The sequence below is a fragment of the Balaenoptera borealis genome (assembly GCF_965194805.1).
Source record: "Balaenoptera borealis genome assembly, chromosome: 4".
NCBI classification, from domain to species: domain Eukaryota; kingdom Metazoa; phylum Chordata; class Mammalia; order Artiodactyla; family Balaenopteridae; genus Balaenoptera; species Balaenoptera borealis.
In genome coordinates this window covers 125,326,042-125,349,408 of record NC_138861.1, presented here as the reverse complement: position 1 = coordinate 125,349,408, position 23,367 = coordinate 125,326,042, and the positions used below count along the sequence as shown (strand labels likewise).

At 33.7% G+C, this 23,367-nt stretch overlaps 1 protein-coding gene across 4 annotated transcripts in view; it reads left to right on the top strand.

Moving 5' to 3' along the window:
* LOC309627547 (bifunctional heparan sulfate N-deacetylase/N-sulfotransferase 4) overlaps positions 1–23,367 on the top strand; it is an 865,109-nt gene that overhangs the window by 522,012 nt on the left and 319,730 nt on the right. For 3 of the 4 annotated variants that reach the window (XM_082389627.1, XM_082389626.1, XM_082389628.1), the window contains one exon: positions 6,836–10,547. The gene's annotated coding sequence lies outside the window, so the exon portion shown is untranslated. The remainder of the gene's footprint in view (positions 1–6,835; positions 10,548–23,367) is intronic. The other variant, XM_082389624.1, reaches the window with a different exon arrangement.

The following is a 23,367-nucleotide window of genomic DNA, read 5'->3' as shown; positions in this document are numbered from 1 at the left end:
ATTTTAATATATGCAGAATTATCAGAAGCATATCAGAAACAAATAGCACTATAATAAACCAGCAGGATGGCATAAATGACACATCTGTGTGCAGTGCTTGGCTTATCCATCAATAGATGCTCCACAAATTTCTGCATGTTATTTCATTCTCCCTTAGGTAGAATTAAATGCTTTCTCAATCTTTATCCATAGCATTTAAATATTCTTCTAAACACCAGCCTGGAAGGTCTGTGGAATTCAGGAGTCACAGCTGGCTGCTTCTCTCCTGCATCCAGAGTGCTGCTCAGTATCTGGCACAGTCTATGTGATCCTTAAGTATTTGCTGAATAAATGAATCAACAAACAGCATTTCTTCACTAAAATAGGAATTCCCTAGGCCTCGAAAGGTCTTGATAATAATAGATATTCAACTAATACTTACTGAATCCATTACAGTGGTACCTCAGTATCCATAGGGGATTGGTTCCAAGACCCCTGTGGGTACAAAAAAATCCTGGATGCTCAGGTTCCTTGCATATAATGGTGTAGTACAGTTGTCCCTCCATATCCGGAACCTGCAGAGTTAACCAACTGCGGATACGGAGGGTTGACTATATTAAGGATCTATTGAGTGTTTATTGTCTGCCATGAACTATTCTGCTGAATTAGAATTACTATAAGCAAATTGAAAATCTGTCCCTTACTACCCTCCCATCTGCCTATTCTCTTCCTTCCTAATTTCATCACTGAACATTTTTCTATGGAGGACAGAAGTTTAGGAAGGCTATGAGACAGTATAAATGCCTCTTGAAAGTCATTTATGTTTAAAGCTTTTATTTATCTTTAATGTTAGACATAGTCCTCAATTTTTTTTTTTCAGATTAATCTTCCATTAACAAAAAAGTTCTGAGGGCATAAGTATTTAGAGAGTGACTGGGGAGAATATTGAGTGGTCAAAGTCCAAATTTGCATTATAGAGTTTCTCCCTCCTGGGGAAGGCTCCCTATATAGAAACAATTGCAAACTCTACTTGAAAGAAGATATTTTTCAGTAATTCAGGGTTGTGTGTCTGTCAATGATCTTGTGTGGGAATGACTGGAAGGAGTATGAAATGAGGGAGGTAACCATAATTAAAAAGGTAAAAAAAATTATGTTTAATATTTAATTAGGATTTTATTTTGTTTTATTTATTTTTTTAACATCTTTATTGGAGTAAAATTGCTTTACAATGGTGTGTTAGTTTCTGCTTTATAAAAAGTGGGGGCTTCCCTGGTGGCGCAGTGGTTGAGAGTCTGCCTGCCAATGCAGGGGACACAGGTTCGAGCCCTGGTCTGGGAAGATCCCACATGCCACGGAGCAACTGGGCCCGTGAGCCACAAATACTGAGCCTGCGCGTCTGGAGCCTGTGCTCCGCAACAAGAGAGGCCGCAATAGTGAGAGGCCCGCGCACCACGATGAAGAGTGGCCCCCACTTGCCGTAACTAGAGAAAGCCCTCGCACAGAAACAAAGACCCAACACAGCCATAAATAAATAAATAAATAAATAAATAAATATAAAAAGTGAATCAGCTATACATATACATATATCCCCATATCCCCTCCCTCTTAAGTCTCCCTCCCACCCTCCCTATCCCACCCCTTTAGGAGGTCACAGAGAACCGAGCTGATCTCCTTGTGCTATGCAGCTGCTTCCCACTAACTATCGGTTTTACATTTGGTAGTGTATATATAGGAGATACAAAAATTTAAATGCAATAATTTCCTAACAAAACCTCTCATCTCCTATTCACATTCTCTCTTACATTCATTAAAAATAATAGATGTTTGTTGAAGACTTACCAAGTACTTGATATTGCACTTCAGACAGTGGATAACATAATGAATAAAATACAACCCATGTAATCCGTGATATAGTCTAAGAAAGCTCATAATTTATCAGGCAGTCAAGGAAATTAAAAACCAACTAGAAAATAATTAATAGTTCTTATATGTTTTCACTTTGCTGTAATACCTTACCCAGGACAGAGTGATTCATTCCCCTGGTGAGGTTGTGGACATCCTCAGAGAAGGAAAAAGTTTGAATGGCCCTAAACAACAAATAGGAATTCAAAAATTCGGAAAGAAAGGGAAAATTCTTTTCAGGCAGAAGAAACAATATATAAAAAGAGAAAAAAAACAATAAAAATGGACAAATTTCTCTGGCAAAATCGCGCCATCTGATGGGGCTAGAGAATGATGTTGGCAAAAGAAAGGATGAAGAGAAAGTGCAGAATACGGAGTGGAAGGAGGCTTGGAAAGACTGGGGAGAGCCTTAGGTGATGTAGACTTTAGGGAACCATCAAGATATTTTTATGTCTTTAATTGAGCAAGAAATTGGTGCCTCATTACCAAAAAGATGCAAAAGAGACAAACAGTGACTATGCTGAAGGACATCCTTTAAATCCCTATACCCAAAATATATGTGACATGTTTTTTGTTTGTTTGTTTCTTTTTGTTTTTTTTTTCTTTTTGACTGAGCCACTCGGCTTGTGAGATAGTAGTTCCCCAACCAGAAATTGAACCTGGGCCCTTGGCAGTGAAAGCGCTGAGGCTTAACCACTGGACCACCAGGGAATTCCTATAACATGTTTTATTTTTACTAAAAATAAAACACTGGGCAATAATGTAGATTCCTTTAATTGCATGCTTTTAGTTTTATATAATATATTCATGTCAAAACATGAACTATCACCATGTTTTTAAATTAACAGTATAATTCCTTTGTGCTGATATTCAAGGCTCTTTTATTCAGGGGTGTGTTGTAATCAGGTCTACATTAGAAAATAACTTCAGTATTTTAGAGGAGAAATTAGATAAATAGAAACTGGGAATCAGAAATGAAGTGGGATTAGATATTTCAGAAGCAAATCTGATAAAATTAGTGACACACTAGATGCTAGGGATAGGGAAGGGTGAAGAATAAATGATAACTGAAGTTTTTAACAATGTGGGAGCCAAGTAGAGCATAAGAATGAGTTTAAACAGAATAAGAAACACAAATGGTGACAAATCAGAAGACACCAGGTGCCTCGAATTGTCATAGAGTTAATGTACACCTGAAAAAAAAAAAATCCCAAAACAAAGGGAACAGAAATACATTTTTTTGTAATTATATATCAAACTCAATCTAGTGTACTGCTCTTTTTATTGATTTTTTAAAAATTAAAATCCACAGTATTGTAGAATGTCATGAATTAACTTATATTTATTGAATTCCTATTTTTCCATTTGGTATCCCTTCCCAGTGACACTCTGACTAGAACAAACATAGTCAATAGTACCAGAGGAATTGGATGTCCTGTTCTTCAGGGGCACGAGGAGTTCCTTATTTTGTCAGATTCAACAGATCATCTTGACTCTTCCTTGACATGTGTGATTAATTGCCACGAGTCACTTTATTCTCTGCATCTTCCTCACCCGTGTTGCTCAGGCTCTGCTCTCCAGCTGCCACACTGCATCTCTCAGAAGAATTGAAATATTTAAATTTATATTTAAATTTAGTCCTGTGATCAGGCTGAACCTGTCACAAACCTGCCATCCTCACCTAATAATAGGCAAGTCTGAGTGAATACTAGGACTCCAAGTGTATATTCAATACCCTATCCATTGTGTGAAAATACTGATGTGTTTCCTGGAGTCTGCATTGATGCATACATTTGTTTTTCTTATGCCCACTCTCCTTGCCATGGACAGTTTTTATTAAACCCAGTGTTTGGTTAGTTAATGTTTTCTTTACTTATGTATTTGCTTCAAATGGAAAATCACCAAATTTAAAAACTAACTCCAGCCTTCAAGACTTTTATACCTAAAACTTACATAGTCAGGTAGACAGTACCTGATCAGGATGAAATCAATAGTTACTAATTTTAAATTGTACCTCAGTGCATCGCATTTTGCGGATTTGGGGGGAAAAAATTAAATTAGTCAACCTCTTTTAGGACTACTTCAAGAAGCATGAAAAATGGACTGATAGTAGGATGCAATCAGTGCTTTTAAAAATATTTCTATTAATGACAGCTTAAATGAATGCGGATACAGCATGTTATTACAGTGCTTTGTATTTGTCACAAACACCCTCATTTAATTCCAAATGGAAATAATATTCCCATTTTCTAATATGCTCATTAATTTTCCAAATAAGAAAATGGGATTCCTCCATTTTTACACCTGGAGATGCCATGTGATATCATCAAGCCTAAGCATTTCACTTATTTTATAATATTGAGTTCAAGAGAAGGGTTAAATATGGAAAAGGCATCTCAGCTTCCATGTTTTACATTCGTTTCCTTTTAGTAACCTTTTGAAACTGTTTCCCCACATCACATTTCGTCCCTTGCATACATTTCCTGCCACATGTCCAGGAGCAAGCCATAGAGTCACTGATGAATACAAATAGTGATCAGACCTTCTCTACAAAAACCGTATTCTCCCTTGAGGGACTCTGCTCTGAATTCTACTCAACAATTCCCTCTTGTAGCTCCTATTTCTCTGCTCAGCCAGCATGGAGTTTGAGTAATGGAAGGTTTCTCTCCCCTGTTTTCATAGTAACACAAATTCAGATTACTCTCAGGAAATAAGACAGAAAGTTCACAATGTTGAATTAGCTGCATTGAATATTCTGAATAGACTCAAATATAATGTTGAATCTACTTGAACGTATAAAATCTTGTTATATCCATAAAGCTTCCTTCAGTTCAGATCATAGGAAGCTCAGATCACATCTTTTTTCACTTTAATAATAAAGTAGGCACTGCCAAGTGTGTTTTTTCAGGTGCCTTTCACAAGTTTCAGGTATTTTTTTTTCATTTATTCATTCATTATCTATTCGTTCATGCATTCGATCATTAATGATTTTTTTCACTAGCATTGATTTTTAACTGGAAATACAAAAATAAAGTAGACAGTCTTGGGGATTGGTAGATACTGACTTAAAAACAAATTACTGATAATTCCATTTACATTACAGTAGTCCAATTTTATATAGTTGACATTTCAATGGATTATGAATATTTCTAAAATCCTTCCTAGAAAGATACCTCAACATAAGAAATTTGATTCTGTAGACTCAAATATTTTTTTTTCTGATAACACTGCTAAGAAATTTCTTGTTAGATGGCTGATGTTTTAGATTTTCCATTCAAATAACAACTGAAAGATATGTTTGGTAATGCTTTGTAATTTGAAGTAGTTTATGGAAATATGTAATTGAAAAGTGGGGACCTTGGAGTATAATCAGAAAACAAACGTATTTCCCTCCCTTTTCTACTCATTTAAACCTGCTCTGTAAGAATAGAACTATCCTGCCTTAAATGAAAGTTTTGACAGTTTCTTTAACTCTTGGTTACACTCAGTCTTCATCCACACGAGAAGGATCTCATTTTAATAATTAACAAGGCCAGTCCAGCATAATAATTAAAAACTAAGAACTTCATTCAAAATTAAATCTTGTCCCTTCCAACAGAATGAGTCTTCCAGAATGGAAGCTTACAGAAGGAAAGAGCTGAATTCATGGTTTCTATTTCCTGCCTAGATTATTACTTTCCTCTCTCCCTCGCTAGGCTGTGGTAGGCTGCTCTAAGATGAAAAGGAGTAAGGGAATTGGTGAGAAAAGAGGTAAAGGGCAGAAATTTTGTTACTTGACAGTTATTGATGTTATTTGGCATTGCATGTTTCTGTGCTTTTCATGTCTTTAAAGCTAATTCTTTCTTGAATCACGTTCATGATGTGTTTTCGCTTGGCTGGTCATTTATAATTCCCCCAGCAGCTCCTGATTTTGTGATCTCAATTCACTGAGCTGTTCTCTGTTGGAATTCCCATCCGAACTTTCCTCTTGTAACGTGTTGGGGGATTTTTCCACCATCAAACTCAAGATACTTTATCAAATTGTGCTTAATATTGTATGTACGCATTCACTAAGCAATCACCAACTCCTTAATGTTATAGACCATGTGTGTGCACTTTTGTGTATGTGTGCATTTGTTTTAAGGGATAGAAGTTTAGCGAGGAGTGATAAAGAGATGAAGGCATGGAGAAAAATCCTCAAGGCAAACTTAGTCAAAACGAGAAGTCAGCCACATAAATAATTTTTTCTTTTTCTTTTTTTTTTTAAAGTATAATTGATTTACAATATTGTGTTAGTTTCACAATATTGTGTTAGTTTCAGGTGTACAGCAAAGTGATTGAGATATATATATACCATATATACCTATATTCTTTTTCAGTTCTTTTCCCTTATAATTTATTACAAGATATTGAATATAGGTCTCTGTGCCATACAGTAAATCTCTGTTGTTTATCTGTTTTATATATGGTAGTATGCATCTGTTAATCCTATACTCCCAATTTATCCCTGCCCCACTTCCCCTTCGGTAACCATAAGTTTATTTTCTATGTCTATGGGTGTGTTTCTGTTTTGGAAATGAGTTCATCACATAAATAATTAAAATAAAATATGAAAAATAATGAAATAAGAAGTAAATAACGTGTTTTGAGAGCATAATAGAAGGTCAAAGGAACAAAATCATCGTTGACCCCCTGGAATGTGATAGCATCCTTTCAAAAACATTGCCATAGGTGTTCACAAGATAACTGAGTAATCATCATTTTTGACTCCAGATAAGAAATACTAAAAACCAGTACTATTAAGTGTTATGTGTGACATCATTTGCTCCTGACAGTTCTATGAGGTAGATAAATTAATGTCATTTTCATGTTATAGATAAGGCAGTTGAAGTGTTTAAGTGGACAACATTTGTGCATTCCTAATGTCTGACTCCAGAGTCTTAACTTTTATTTTATGTTGTCTGTTTGGAAACAGGATACTGCTCATGAAGATAAGCTGGCAAGTTTGTTAAAGGTGATTCCTTAGTGATTGGTGCTCCTAATCATCTCACTTGACATTTAATACATTTTCTGAAGGAGAACATATATTATGAAACACCCAAGTTTGAGAATAACCCAAAATCTTCAGAAATCTGGTGATTGAAGAAGAACAAGGTAAATAATTATTTTATCATTATAACCAAGTTGCTGATTCTCAAAGAGTATCAGACAGAAACAAAGACTGGATTCCATCAGGTTATAGTAGCTGCATGGAGTTGCAGGGCAAAGTGAGGGGCAGAGAGAGAGGAAAGCAGGCTGTGTGCTGAGAGACTGTGAGATAGAGAGGGACTAGTAGAGAGTTTTTTTGTCCTTGTTCCACAGTTTTGCTGGAAATCCTCAGTGAGAGAAGGTGATGCCTAAAGATAAATTTTCTGTGGAATATGTTTTGTGTATTTTAAAGACACCTACAGTAGAGAGCTACCAAATTCCTCAGGACTTTAAGAGTTGTCCTTATAACTTGAGGTGTTTTAATGTAACATCTCAGAAATCAGTCATTATGGTGACTAGTTTTACATAGATTAAATCTGGATATCTACCTATCTGTGTATCTCTAGAGAGAGAGATTTTTGGGGGTATATACCAAAATATTTTACACGAGAGCAATTCTAATATAAAGTATTTTTAAATGAACACTTGTAAAATGAATTGAGTACTGAGCTTTAGAAGATAATATCAGAAAAAGTCTGAAAAGTATTTTTGATTGTGTTATAAGAAAATGGATCTAAAATTTAGCCTCAGTCTTAAAGACTGATGAAATGATTTCTCAGAAAGGTATTAGAAACTCAACAGAATGTTATCCTCTAGTCTTATATAAATGGCTATGTGGTTATGAGCACTGTGCATCAAGAAGGATATGATGGAACCACAAATGGGCAATGAAAGTGAACCAATATATAAGGGAAGGAAGATTGTATCAGGAAATAGTAAAATGGGGAACTAATTTAAAATGAAGGAGATGGAGAACAGAATTTCAAAATTATGGTTGTGAAGCCATGAAGGTAACCTCAGAATTATTTACCAATTTCCCAAATGCAGGAAGAAGTTCTGCAGTGAATGGCCATTGTATTACTGGCCAGACATCGATCTCCCCTTTTTCTAGTAACAGAGGGTTTTTTTTTCCCTTTGAGAGCCATGTCCCCACCACCCAGTTATTGGTTCTTGCTATTAGTTTGGGGAAGATCGGGGATTGGCTCAGGCTTGGGTCTTCCCAGAAAACTTCATCCAGCTCAGGCTGAACCAATGAAAGTCAATGATCAGGAATTGTTAGAACTGTTGTGAAAGGCAAATTCACTTTCTCTGGGATGGTTAAGCTGGCAGGATATAATTTAGTACTTTCTTTTTTTTTTTTTTTTTTACTTTTTATTTTATACTGGAGTATAGTTGATTAACAATGTTGTGTTAGTTTCAGGTGTACAACAAAGCGATTCAGTTATACATATTGAAGCCTACAAAAGAGAATATCAAGTGGGTGATGGGGAGAGAAAGAGTGAGTTGCTGAATTCAGCTGATAAGAGCTAGGTCCACCTCAGGAATTTTTAGGTATATGAGCCAATAAATTCTCTTTTTTATACTTTTTAATAATTTCTTTTTGAAATAAGATGTGTAACAAATTATGGATTACACCACAATAAAGTCTAAGAGTTTGGATGTTCTTAAAGGTTATTTAGGCCACTGTCACTCTTATACAGTTCAATTAACAAATGAATGTGTAGTTTCTACTTGAATTTTTTGGCATACTTCCTTATGGACAAGGTAACTCTTTCTATTGAAGGATATTTTAGTTGTAAAGCTGTTTCTTGCTTTGAAATGAAATGTGTCCCCTTTCAAATTCACACTATTATTTCTCACTCTGTATTCTGAACCAATAAAGACAATTTCGATTAAGCTATTATATTTTCCTTTAAACTTCTCTAGTCCAAATATCGTCAATCTATTAAAACATTTTTCACTCATACATATCAATGGTTTACTATGTGCCGAGTGCAGTGCTTGGCAGGAGATATAGGAGTAAGCTAGGCAAAGAAAATTTACCCTCCCATAAATCATATTCTCTGTATGAAGAATATATAGTTGTGTAAAAAGAAAATAACGTTTATTGCTGTGAACATAAATAAACAAGATGATGAGAAGATGGTGTCCTGGGAAGGAAAAGACTAATAAAATGATTTAGTGAATGATCAAAGCATCTTTTAGCAGGTGATATTTCAGCTGAAACCTAAATGATAAGAAAAAGCCATCATGAGAAAATCTGGAGAAAAAGCATTTCAGACAGACAGGCAAAGTATCTCCAGACACGCAATCACTAGGAGAAAACTGTTTTGCTTATTTTATGATTTCTAATGCCCTCTTTTCTGATACAATCTAGAATTTTTTTCACCCAAAGTGTAAGTCTCAGAGATACATATATTTTAAACTAATTTTTAGTGAACTCAAGTACAGGAAAATTATTATTTCCTGTGATTTGATGCTCTGGTTCAATTAATTCAGCCTGAGATTACATTAGCCTTTTTAGCCATCAAATCGCATTATTGGTTCCTATTAATTAAGCACCATTTTCAGTATAATTTTTTAAAATAATTTTTACCAGGTAATTAGTTTCATCAACATGTCTCCTTTTCCTTGCACTCTTGGAAATAACTAAAATAAGGAATTGGGACTTTTGCAACAGAATTATATTAATAGTTATAATTAACACCAAAAAAACTTTAATTCACTTGCTATTGTATGAGTCTGGAAAATCTTTCTGTTCTCACTCTGCAAACAAATTCTTGATTTTTATAGATGTTTGCCTGCAGGCTTACAATAACTAGAGATAGGGTAGTCTTCCTATTTAGTATTCATTGGCTTTGTTCCTGAGATAACTCACTGATTGCAGTCCCCATAACTGTCCTCCTTCCTATACTGCTGGGATTCACCATGCTACAGTTTTAAGCCAATCTGCAGTGCTAGAACTCACAATCCAGATACTATGAAACTCTCACTAATTTCACAAAAATGAAAAGAAATGGTTTTATTTTTTTAATTTGGTAATCATCATTTTATCTCTTCTCCAATTTCTACCAGGTACCTGCAGCTTCAACCTTTTACTGTCCCAGGGAAGGTTGTTTCTAATCTTCAGTGGTCAAACTTTTTCTTTCATCAAACTACACACTTCTTTCCCTTTAGCATTTGCCATGCCTCTGTGTTTTCCTGTGGTTTTATTTGATTATTTTTTGTGAATAATCTACAGTGAGATTGTGCAGTAATACTGACATTAACTAGCACTCCTCTTGGGATATTTTTACAGAAAATGATCTTTCACTATCTTCATGATCATTGTTTCTCAGGACTCAATTATAACCCTTAAAATACTGAAATCCCATATGCTCATTTCATAGGGTAGAATGTGGATTATGATAAAGGCTTGTTGGGTGATTTGATCTTTGAAGATAAAAATTGGAATTATGCAGATTAATTAGGTCATATCAATGCATGTTCTTTTTAGGCATGGCTCAAAGTAAAGAAGAAGGAGAAAAAGAGAAAATTTCCATGACATTTGCACAAGGTGTGACCTTCAACTTGCTGACGCATCTGCTGAAGTCATAGCCTGATATGTAGGCTTAGTTTCACTGACTACACCCATGACCATCCTCTAGACTCCTCAAAAGGTAACTTCTAGAAAACTATAACTTCCTTGGCTAAATCATAAACATTAATAATAATATCAATAAGTACTATGTTCAGTTGGTTTTATAGATAGCTTGATTCAGTTTTCTAACATATTGTGTTCTTTTATCTTAAATTTCTGACTTTCCTAGAAATAAAACGAATATCTTTGCACTTATTTTCTAGGTAACATCATGTGGACATATTGTCTAAAAACTGATATTTTTATTTTTTAAGCTTTGTAATCGTCCTAAACATTATAAGGTTTCTCTGAATTACTATCTTCTAAATGTCCCAGCTATTTGTTCCCTGTATTATAGCCCTTGTTAATATTTAATATGGGGTTTATGTGATAGTAAAGGGATTAGGATAAAGAGTGTCAGCTGTTTCAGGCAAGGCATGAAATGTCTTGAAATCACCATAACCAGAATTTGTTCTCAGTTATTAAATAATAAAACATAATTTTCTTACTTGACCCAGAGGTAATCTGACTTTAGAATGCTAACTCCCACTAATAATCTCACAAGAGGCTGATAGACACGACAACGTTAATTATTAATTTATATTGAAAAATATAAATATATAGGTATTATGAAATTAAAAAATAGATTGAGATAAATTCTAAGCTAAACAGTACTAGAATATAGCTAATATCATACCATAACTTGCTCAGTTTTATTACACATCTAAGCCAAAATTTGGGTCATACTAACACAATTCTGTATCTGCACATACAAACTCATAGAATGTGTGAGATTTGAATTCCTATTTATTATGTTTATAGGGAATATTCAAGAATTTATATTCAACTATAAAGAGGTTGTTCTGTATTTCTATCTAATCTTCAAATCTTTTTTGGAAAACTTATCATTGAAGTTGTCCCTGAAATGTTTTGAAAACCTTCAGATTTATGTATAGTTGTATGCAATTATCTTCATCACATATGCAGGGCATGTTTATGATATCCTAAAATTATTGAACTACTGGTTCCCAATTGGATATGTGGAGTATGTAGAGAATAATAGCACAATCACCCAGGAATTTTTTTCAAAATATACATGTTCCTCATTCCCAGATAGCAATATGTGAGACTATCATAATCCCTGGGGTTGCAGAGTATATGTATTTATTTTGGGAAATATCCACAGATTGTTCTGATTTTCTGTTTCTCCTCAGTTGAAAACCAGTTACTTGATTGAATTATAGATGCTCAAATGCCCACAAACGACATCATTTGCTCATGTCAGAAAAAGAAAGAAGAGAGAGAGAGAGTCAAAAAGGAAGGAAGGAGGGAAGGGAAGGATAGAAAGAGGGAGGGAAGGAAGAGAGAAGGTGGGAGAGAGAAGAGAGGAAAGGGAAGACAGAAGGAAATAAGGACTTAGGAAGGAAGGGGGAAAATAAAGCAAGCAACAATGTTCTTCCAACTTTAAAATACTTCAGCCATCAATAAAACTAAATTTTGTAACATAGATATTGAATAAGAGAAGAATTAAAATTATATCATACAATATATCTTATCCTTGTTAAGTATATCCAAATTTTTCAGATAACCACTGGACTGTTCACTCATTTAATGTAAATCTTTTTGTTTATATCACAATGCATATTAACATGGCAGCTCTAGGTAAAAAGGAGTAGAGGCATTTCAGTTTCCTAGAAATTGGCATACACTTGTTATAATAAAATGGTTAAAAATGCATAAAAATGCGTTACCTCTTGAACACTCTGAACTATAAACCTTCTGAAAGCTAAGAACAATAGAAACAACCATAAATCTTTATTGTGCCTATTTAGCCTTTCTATATCTCTATGATAGAATGTCTTTAAATAAAATAAATATTTTGTGAGCAATATGTTGGCTGGCAAGCTGAAGGCCCACGTCATATTAATGGTTCTGTCAGAACTTCTACTAAAAGTGTTTCTGACTTTTACAGCATCAAAGCGTATTTGAAAGAACCCTGCACATCTAAATATATATCCAAAAGAGCTTCCAGCTTGAAATTCAGATACCACCTGTATTAGTTCAGGATTTACATCGTTAATATTTAATTTGACATTTGCAGAGGAGATGTGCTGAGTTTTTTGGTATATATTTAGATAAAGGAATCAGCAAACCACAGACAGGCAACTGTCTCTTGGCTGTATCTTTATCTTTATTTCAGATAAGCTTCTCTCATATCAAATTAATACCAAAAATAGAAAACACATTTTAAAGTTGTTATATTTTTCTTTACTTGTCATAATATTTATTTCATGTTACTTTTGCAATATTAAAATGGTGGTAATATTACAGCAATCAATATTCAAAAAGTAGTTTTACTTAGGCATACACAAACCTAAAAATTGTTCATTTTTCTCAAGCAGTAACTTATAATGATAATGATGACAAACAATGTAAAAAGAGGAAAGGAAGCAGTATTTTTGTAAATTCACAATTAGTTCAAGTTTGAGTATGAACTTTTGATTTATATTAAGTTTTTCTCATTTGGAATCTAAAACATTTATCTGAGGTCTGTCATGTGTACTCAGCTCAGAACGTGTGTTGCTTCCATTACCTTTCTGATAAATTTGAAGCTGAAATAAATATACTAAATACTGTACATGTCCTTTACTAGAAAGAAAGAATAAATGAAAAGATAATGACCATTAAAACTTAGAAGAGAATGGACAAATACCCAGTTGAATGTAAAGGATCAAGAAACATACAGAATCTCATAGTTTAATATAAAATTTACCTGAAATTTAGCCCAACATATTTTTATACTCTACAAATGTCTATGCCATTTTAGTAAATTTCAGTCTTTTATTCCTACCAAAGTATGTTATTATTTAGCCCCATATTTCATATAATAAAAACAGATTCAACTGAAATGGGTAATTTATTTGCAAAAGTTTGAACCATACCTAGAACAGGTTTACATGAAGTAGAAGAATATATTGAAATCTGCATGTAAGAAATGAAAGAGTGTATTTCCATCCCATCATTGAATTGGCTATGAAAACTTTGAGTTGCTTTTTGTACTATGAAATTTGAAAGTTTATTTTTTCTTCCTTTTTTTCCCTCCTTCTTTGAGTTCAGGGAAGCTTATTACTAAAGGAAGAGAGAGCATGCAAGAATTTAAGAAATAATGCAGCTTTCAATTTTGATACTGAATAGCAACTTTTATCAATCATTTTAATGTATGATGTAGTCATTTCACTAATTTAAATATATGGTTTGTTTTTACTGAGTTTTAAACTTAAGAGATATATTGATTTTGAACAAGAGCTTTCAGGGGAAAAATCATATTTTAATGAAAAGTTGACAAGTGTAACTTTCAAAAATCTTTTGTCAAGGAGCGTCATGATTAGGAGCCTGGACTCTGAAACCAGACTGTCTGGGTTCAAATCCCTGCAACATCCCTTGCGAGGGGATGAATGGAGAGGCTCCTTAACCTCTCTGCTTGTTTCTCTCTCTGTAAATATTGTGTTGAAAATGAAAGTTCACAAATGAAGAATGCCTGGTATATAACATGTATGCAATGAGTGCTCATTACTGAGAACAGTAAAAGTGTGACTGTGCTTGTGTATGTATGTCTGTGTGCCTCTGTGCATGTTTGGTAAAAATAGGGTGGGTGGAAGAATAATACCTGAGAATCCCTTTTCCATTTTTCCAATGTATGAGCAGATATTAATTAACTAATCATGCAACTGTGAAGGGGTAGTTCTTTTTTAGATATATAAACCCAGTGACTGTAATTTGATCTCTGTACACTAAGATACACACCCATTACATATATATGAATGGCCTGCCTTTTTTTCCCCAGAAGGGTATTATTTCAAATAATGGAAAAACGGGTTTCAGGAGCTTTAAGATCCTATAATGAAACATTTTGTTTACTTTCAAATAGTATTACACAAAAGGAAACAAATTTTGCAAAATATTTTGCTTTCATTGAGATAAATAATTAAAATGGTCTGGAGAATACTATTAAAATTTGAAAGTTAGAGAAATTGTATACATTATGAAAAGTGTTTTCATATTAAAATGTAAAAACATTAAAGAGAAATGAAACAAGTATTGCCTTTTTGTTCAAAATTAACTACCCAGTGGAGAAAAGGGAACCAACCCTCTTGCACTGTTGGTGGGAATGTAAATTGATATAGCCACTATGGAGAACAGTATGGAGGTCCCTTAAAAAACTAAAAATAGAATTACCATACGACCCAGCAATCCCATTACTGGGCATATACCCTGAGAAAACCATAATTCAAAAAGAGTCATGTACCAGAATATTCACTGCAGCTCTATTTACAATAGCCAGGACATGGAAGCAACCTAAGTGTCCATTAACAGATGAATGGATAAAGAAGATGTGGCACATATATACAATGGAATATTACTCAGCCATAAAAAGGAATGAAATTGGGTCATTTGTAGAGACATGGATGGACCTAGAGACTGTCATACTGAGTGGAGTAAGTCAGAAAGAGAAAAACAAATACCGTATGCTAACACATATATATGGAATCTAAAAAAAAAAAAAAAAAGTTTCTGAATAACCTAAGGGCAGGACAGGAATAAAGACGCAGATGTAGAGAATGGACTTGAGGATACAGGGAGGGGGAAGGGTAATCTGGGACGAAGTGAGAGAGTGGCATGGACATATATACACTACCAAATGTAAAATAGATAGCTAGTGGGAAGCAGCCTCATAGCACAGGAAGATCAGTTCGGTGCTTTGTGACCACATAGAGGGGTGGGATAGGGAGGGTGGGAGGGAGACGTAAGAGGGAGGAGATATGGGGATATATGTATACGTATGGCTGATTTACCGTGTTATACAGCAGAAACTAACACACCATTGTAAAGCAATTATACTCCAATAAAGATGTTAAAAAATTAACTACCCAGATTTTACCTTTTTTAGAACTAATAAAAAGTATAATAAGTTTTCAATGGTAAGTTTAAATAGAATTTGATTTTCTCTACATATATATGAATAACAAGATAATGAGTCACATATTGATTTTTTAAATTAATTTCTTTGAAAATAACTTTATATTAGGCAACTTCTTTGTCCTTCTAACACTGAGGATTGGCACCTGTTTAAAAATATCAGTTTTTTAGGAGAAAAGTCATTACTACATATCACCTTTAGTAATTTAAGCCACAGTAAATATTTGTATATTTTATAGAATCTTTTTTACAAAGATATTTATATTACAGAGTGCATATATTTTGAAAAAAATAGATACAGATTTTTTTTTTACTGTACAATTGCATGTATCTGAAATAATCCCTCAGCTGATAAAATTGATAAAACAAAAGCTCAGTAGCTTAACTGCAGCAAGTTATTTATACTCCAAAAAGCCAAATGACAGTGATTACAACCACATAATTGATGAGTTAAATGAGTTTTATGTTCCCCAAACAATTTTAAAGCTGAGTAACCCAAATTTATTAGCCATATCCAGATGGAATATAAAGTCAATATATTGCTGTTTATGTATCAAGTCAGAGAAAATTATTAAGGATGATTTCAGCCACGGATGGTTAGGGTGGGAGACCTTGGTTAAATTCTGAGGCTATAATTCAAGGAAATTTTGGTAGCTTCAAAGCTAGTGTAACAAATAAGATAACTGTGCAGTAATAGACTTTAGCTGAATTATTTTCTTGACGTAAAAAATGTACAACCGAAGTTGAAGTAGCAACTCCATAAAACATTTCAAAATATACTGTTGGAAAGAAGTATTTTATTCAGGCTTATTAGCAAGTAAGACTTCACATTCATGGAACTTGTAAAAATTATATATAAATAGATATTTTTATACAACTAAAATAGAAATGAGCTGTTGGCAATTACTTAAAAATTATTCTGTTTTAGCACCATTTTATCATAGGAAATCTGAAAGATTTTTTTTTTTTAAAACGATGAGGTACTAAATGGCTTTAGCTGAAAATAATAGCACGCATCTTGATCATTAATAATTATCATATAAACATGAATATAATCATGGAATATCAAAAGATATTAAAAGGTACATGCAAAGGAATATTAAAAATACATCTTTTCATAGACCCTGGAGTTTTTCATTCTAGTTTTAAATGATATTAGATAGAATACATGGGAATCAGTCCCCAGACTTCAAGTTATTCACTGTAATTGTGGACAAGATACTTAAATCCTCAAGACAGTGCAGTCAAGCATTCTTTACCTCAAATCATACTTGCATAGCCCATTAGTATGTAATTGTCAAGAAATGTGAAGATTTGAGATTTTATCCTATAGCAAGGTAACAAGTTATCTTGCAAGGGTTTCATGAATGCTTGGAGAACATATGAGACTCCTGAGTCAGAAACGAAGGACTCTACTACGTACAGCACTGCAGGCGGCATTAACATCAGCATATTTGTATCAGTTTCCTTTGCTCCCCAATTCCACAAAGACAAAGCAGATGGGCCCAGATGGATGTCTTCACATATGATGGGATGTGTTTTAGGAAAAGAATCCTGAGCATAAGCATGTCTATCTTATACTCTGGAGAGAAAATTATTTTTATTATACTAGACTATAAGCCTGTCTTCCCTTTGCTTCAGAGGAAGGCAGTCTATCTTCAAAGGCTGTTCACTATATAAACAGCCTTGAAAAGATATCCAGAACAAAATGGCAGCCAATGTCTTCTGCAAGATTTGCAGAAATGTGAGAGAACTATGAAAACGTGTCATCCAACAGTAATAAGCACCATTCATTTATTCAAAAAATATTATGGAATACTGTATCTAGACACTATTCTAGGAATTTACAATACAGTGATAATTAGACAGACCAGGTCCCTGCTCTCATGAAGGTCCCTTGCTCTCATTCCTTAAGCAAGGCAGAGAATTTCAGGAAGTGTTTAGATTAATGACACAACAAGATACTCGGTGTCTGTAAGAAAATCATATAATGGGGTCAGAGAAGCCTTTTTTGAGATTGCTTTTGAGTTGAGACCTCGATTATAAGATCTAGGGAAATAAGAATCATGACAGATGGAAAAGTGAGAAGAAAGACCTTGAGACAAGTTGAATAAAAATAAAGATTGTTATGTTAATGAGTTTGAAATTACACATATGGACAAATTCCCATAAAAATATATTTTTACCTTTTTCAAGATGAAATATAAAGCATAAATACCCTTATAGTCATTGAAGATGTTTGTTCAGTATTTTTAAAATTTTCTCACAGAGGAAATGTGTTTGACAGGCAAGTTTTAGAAAATATATAATCAACAAATATATCTGAGAATTCTAATATTATATAAACTTCTCAAAATAAGAAGGGATAAAAAAAGAAAGAAACATTCCCCAACACAGTGTATAAGCCTGGTGTAAATTTAATACCTAAATCAGAGGAAGAGAGTGTGGAAAGGATATTAATGGCCAATCCCTATTCAGGAACAGAGAATCAAAAACTATAAATAAAATATTAGTGAATAAAGAAGAGACTTTCAAAAAGGAAAGGTGGCCAACTTGTTTTTGCATACTGTTGAGAGCTCATGATTCACAATTAAAATTCTCAGCAGTTCATTCCTCGTGACATTAACCAAGAGTGTTCTCAATGATAAAGGTTGAGAAGCAAGCCCAATTAACGTGGGTTGAGGAGGAAACAAGGGTATCAAGTGAGACCTTCCATATCAAACCAGTTCTTTTGTTTTAAAGTGTTAAGATGCAGCTCAAATATCTCCTCTCCAAAAACTTTAACTCTTCAAACTGAAGAAAGTGTCCATACTCTGATTTTAGTACATATCTTGTTTGTGGTTAATAAGGTGTCACTCCACAGATGTTGAGAGTATTCCTTATCTCTTCTTTCTTCTCTTTCCATCAAAACTATGTCTTTGTATGTTGAAAGTGATTGGTGGAAGTTTTGCTAAGTCAAGTTGAATTGGATTGAAATGTAAGGTAAATTGAGTTTAATAATTGTGCATATCTTAAAGAAAGGATTCACATTATTCTTAATAAGACCCAGATTCATTCATAACCAGTGATATTGTAATAGTATGCCAACTGCTCCAAATATTTGGGGGAAAATATAACACCACATTTAGATATGTGTTCAAAGGCAAGTACATTAGTTAAACTCACCATCACGATGTTGTCCTAAAGATCATGTATTACTTGGAGGCTATTTAAGCTGTCAAAGCAAGGCAGCAGGAGACTGTGTTTTCACACTACTTAGAAGTGTTAAAACCACAGCGTATGTGGGGGTAAGTGTGTAAACAACTTTAAATAATAACATTTTATCTGAAGTTTACTCAAGCTTGTATTGCAACTTGAAGCAAAACTAAATATAGAGCTGAATGTGACTTTCTCTGCCATCAAAAGCATGCTTTCTCTGAAACTTTACATTTTTCAATTTGGCTTCTCTAGAATAATGGTGGATGAGAGTGCTGTTCTCACTTCCTCATTTGGATAATAAAACATACATCTCTGAAGATGTGTGGTTTTGTTTATATTTTATTTTGATTCACAAGCATCTTTTGGCAAGACCAAGGGATGTTTATGAAGTGAAAATGAATGTAGTTTTTGTTTATCATCTCTTCTTTACATGTAAGCCTGAACAAAGCTCTATGAAAGTTTGATTTGATTTGATACATATGATTTGATTCATTTGATACATATGAAAACTTGATTAAAACTTGATTTAAATAAACCTATCTCATAAATACTTTCTATTCTTTATATATTTTTACTTCACTATATTCATATCAAGTATAAAACTTTAAAGACGGTTTGCTTGTAAAGGTGATTGCAAAGGAATGCAAAATATTTCTTTAGGCAATCTAGGGAAATATTTTTTATGGATATGTGTATGTTTTGATACAGTACCTTCTGTAAAATACATGAGAGAAATTGAATAGGTGCTACCTGATCTGTGCTTCCATTTCATAGTTAGGCTTGAGTTACTGGTCTAGTTTAAAATCATATATTCAAGAAAAAATATTGAAACAAATTATATATACTTGAAAATGTCTCAGCTATTATAAAAGTTGAGGTCTTTGTTAATAAAGAAGAATGCAAATCAATCGAGTAATGGTTTGCAGATGCTAATTAAATTCAGATATATAGATACTCCAATTAAAGTTTGGGAATTCTGATTCATTAGAAGGAAATACTGAGATTCACAGTGATTGAAGTCATTTTTACTTCAATCTCAATCCTCCCTCTATTTTCTGTCCCATACTCCCTCCCATTTTTAGCAAACCTTCTCAAACCTCCTCAGTTTTCTATTTCCAAAATATCTTGAACTCATTCGGATATGATTTTCATTCCACCACTACCTGAAAGTGTAATTCATTACTTCCACTCTGCCCAATCCCACTGCCATTTCTTGATCCCCTCCTCTATGACTTATTAGCAACATTTTGAACCCCCTTTATCTTTGAAACATTATCTCTGCTTGTCTTCAGAATCCATATTTTCCTGGTTTTCTTCCTCTCCTTACCTGGCCGCTCCCTCTCATTCTCTTTGAATGGTTCTATGTCATCTCCCAATATTATAATGCCTCAGCAATGAGCCCTTTAATTTCTTCTCTTTTCCATCTTCATTCAAGCCCTTAGTGGTATCATCAAATTTCATCACTTTAAATAGCATTTTATGGTAATGATGCCTATGTTTACATCTCTACAATTCTCTCCTGAACTTTAGATTCATATTCACCTAACTAATCAGTGTTTCAGCTTTGATTCTTATAAACATTTTAAACTTAAAATCCCTAAAGCTGAACTTTCAATCACTAACCATCCCTCCCCATCACCACCACTCAGTCTCTTCCCAGAAACTTGTCACTTCATTAATGACAACCTTAATCCTTTCCGTTACTCAAGCCAAAAGCTTGGGTAACCCTTTAAGTCTCTTTCTTTCCACCTCCTTTCCAATTTCCAGAAAACCTGTTAGTATTTTCTTCAAAATATAGGCAGAATCCTACCACTTTTTACTGCCTCTACTGCTACTTCTCTGGCCGAAGTCACCAATATTTCTGTCATGATTACTGTCATTTCCCTGAAACTGGTCTCCTTGTGTCTTCCATGACCATGTTTCAAGCTGTTTTTTCACACAGCAGTAAGATAACTAAAATGTAATTCATAAAACATAGAACCCTTTCGCAGGCCTCTATTTCACTCAGAGTACATGTCAAAGATTTTAGCGAAGTGTATGAGCAAATACAAGATTCCCACTCCCAGCAGCACCAGCACCAACAACACCTTTCTAACTTAATTATCTGCTAACAGATATTTCAGCCAAACTCACATCCTTGCTGTTCTGGACTCATGCCAGGTGTTCTTCTGAGCCACTCTTGCTCTACCTGGAATTCTCTTGTCCTGCATATCTGCGTGGCTTGACACTTACTTCTCCAGGTCTTTACTCAAATGCCATTTGACTTAGTGAAGCTTTTCTTTGCTATTCTATTAAAATGGCAGTTTGCTCCTTTCCTTGTGTGATTTTTCTTCATAACATTTATCACCATCTAATAAGAGATTTATTTTACTTATATATTTTGTTATTTTCTGTTTCACTCCACTAAAATGTCAGCTCATAGGTGACTTTTATTTCTGTAAAATTGTGATTTTAAACATTTCAAAAACATCTTTCTTGCTATTCTGATACTATTTGATTACAATAAGTAACAAAACAGACTTTACCTCATTACTTGATACTGATTAGTTTTTCTTTCTGTTTACTTTCATACTTCTTGAAATTAAGAAAAATCAGTGTCTTAATGGAGAATATGAATATATTCTATTATAAATTTGAAACTAATGTGCTTCTTGATTTCTTTTTAAAAATACAGAAAATATATTTTGGATATGAAAATTATATTCCCTGGCAAGTACTTTGATTACATATTCTACATTTTTACATAAAATTATATAATCATCCTTGTTGAATTAGAACTCTTACACTATCTCTTCTACCACATACTCAATCCTCAGACAGTGTAAGTAGATGAGAATAACTTCTAACTTAGCCTTGATATATTTTAGAAGAAACCCTTTCCAGATTTAAATTACTTATCCTAAATCAGCCAGTTCCCTGCTCTTAGACCGTTTTAATTAATCATTTGAGACGTAAGACAATTATGACATAGTAGAAGCAAAAAAGCACATAATGGCATAATCATTATTTAAAAGCACTTTGGGGATAATGTAGGTTAAACGGCCTGCTGGTCTCACTGTTCCTTCTGTCCAGTGTTGTCACTGACATTTCACACTCCTTATTTGTGAAAGGTTAGATAGTTTGATTTTGCATTGTATGGCACGTACTCTAGGGAAGTTGTATCCACTTTTACACAGATGTGGTGATGAATGATACTAAACATAATACAGTTGCTTGGATTAGTAAGGAATAAGGAAAACATAGGAAATCGCAGGAGCAAAGCTATCAGGTGCAAAGATTTAAGTAATTTTTGTTGCTTTGGTTATTGAATGGAAAAATAATATATTATTCAGATGGAATGCAAAAGAAAGAAAAGAATGTTTATATAGAGATTAGGATAAAAGCTACTGAATATAAAGGTAGAAAATTTAAGTCAAAATAACCCAAGATCTCTTCTTCTATCTATGAAGACCCAAATATTTCAGCAAATTAGATGTAAATGAAGAGGAAATGAGACCTATCCATTATTGTATTATTTTATTCACTTAAATATTCCTATGGGTATAGAATACAACATTTTTGACTATTATGAGAATGAAATCAATTATAAGGAAGAGATATCACTGGTGTTTAGGGACCTAAGTAATGAAGTTAGGGACCTAAGTTGCTTTCCTGGACATTTTTGTTCCACTATAGAAGCTTAGCGGATGACATTAATATTTTTTTCTCTCTATTCCTGGGTCTAATTAAATTTGATCAACTGTGCTGGATTGATTGTCTTTGATTAACAACGTCTCAATTACCTAAATTATAAATCCTTATAATAAGCTTCTGCCTTAGAGGAATATTGTGCTATTTACTAAGAACCAAAGAAATCCCAAGAAAATTAATTTACCAGGACAGAAGTCAAAATGCTAGGTAGAAATATGCATTGAATAATCTTGTATGAATGTTGCTGTTTCCCTGCAACCATCATGATTTTCTAACTTTATTCCAGACTAAGGAGACATCTTATAATGATGTTGAAACTTCTAGTAAAACTTTTATTTTATTTCTTTTAGTTAGACAACAGTTTTATTTAATGTAAATACTAAGATGTTTCCAAAATCAAAAATTGGAAGTAAAATATGTATTTAATATTTAATGCAACCCATCAACTGAGGAAAAATATAGGTGCAGAACTACACCAATTGTCCTATTATACTCATTGCAATTCTGTTTACACATCCTGTCTGTGATTATGCCATATCTGGTGGGAAATACTATACCAACCTCAGCACACATACACATAGCTCCAAACTGCCCATTCTTGTTACTGGAGGCAGTGACACGAAAAGGGATGAAGCCTGGGAACAAAGTGAAAATGGGCGAGGAGATCAAAAGAAAGAAAGTGGATGGGAAAAGACCTAAACGCGGCAGGAAAAACCTCATCCACCAAGAGAAGCCACGGAAGGACTTTTCTCACGGTAGTGTTTTATGACTAAAATAGGAAGTAATTGATAAGCAGACCAACAATATTAAATACAAAGTTGAATAAAGTCTACAGGCTAAAGAAATAAACAATTAGAGAAATAAAGATTTATGATTAAAAAAAGATGTCTGCAGCAAAATAATTCTCATGTGAAATTTCACATGAAATTTTCAAAATGTAGGCGACATTAACCAAAGAAAAATATAGAGAAGGCTTTGATAAGGATTTTATAATA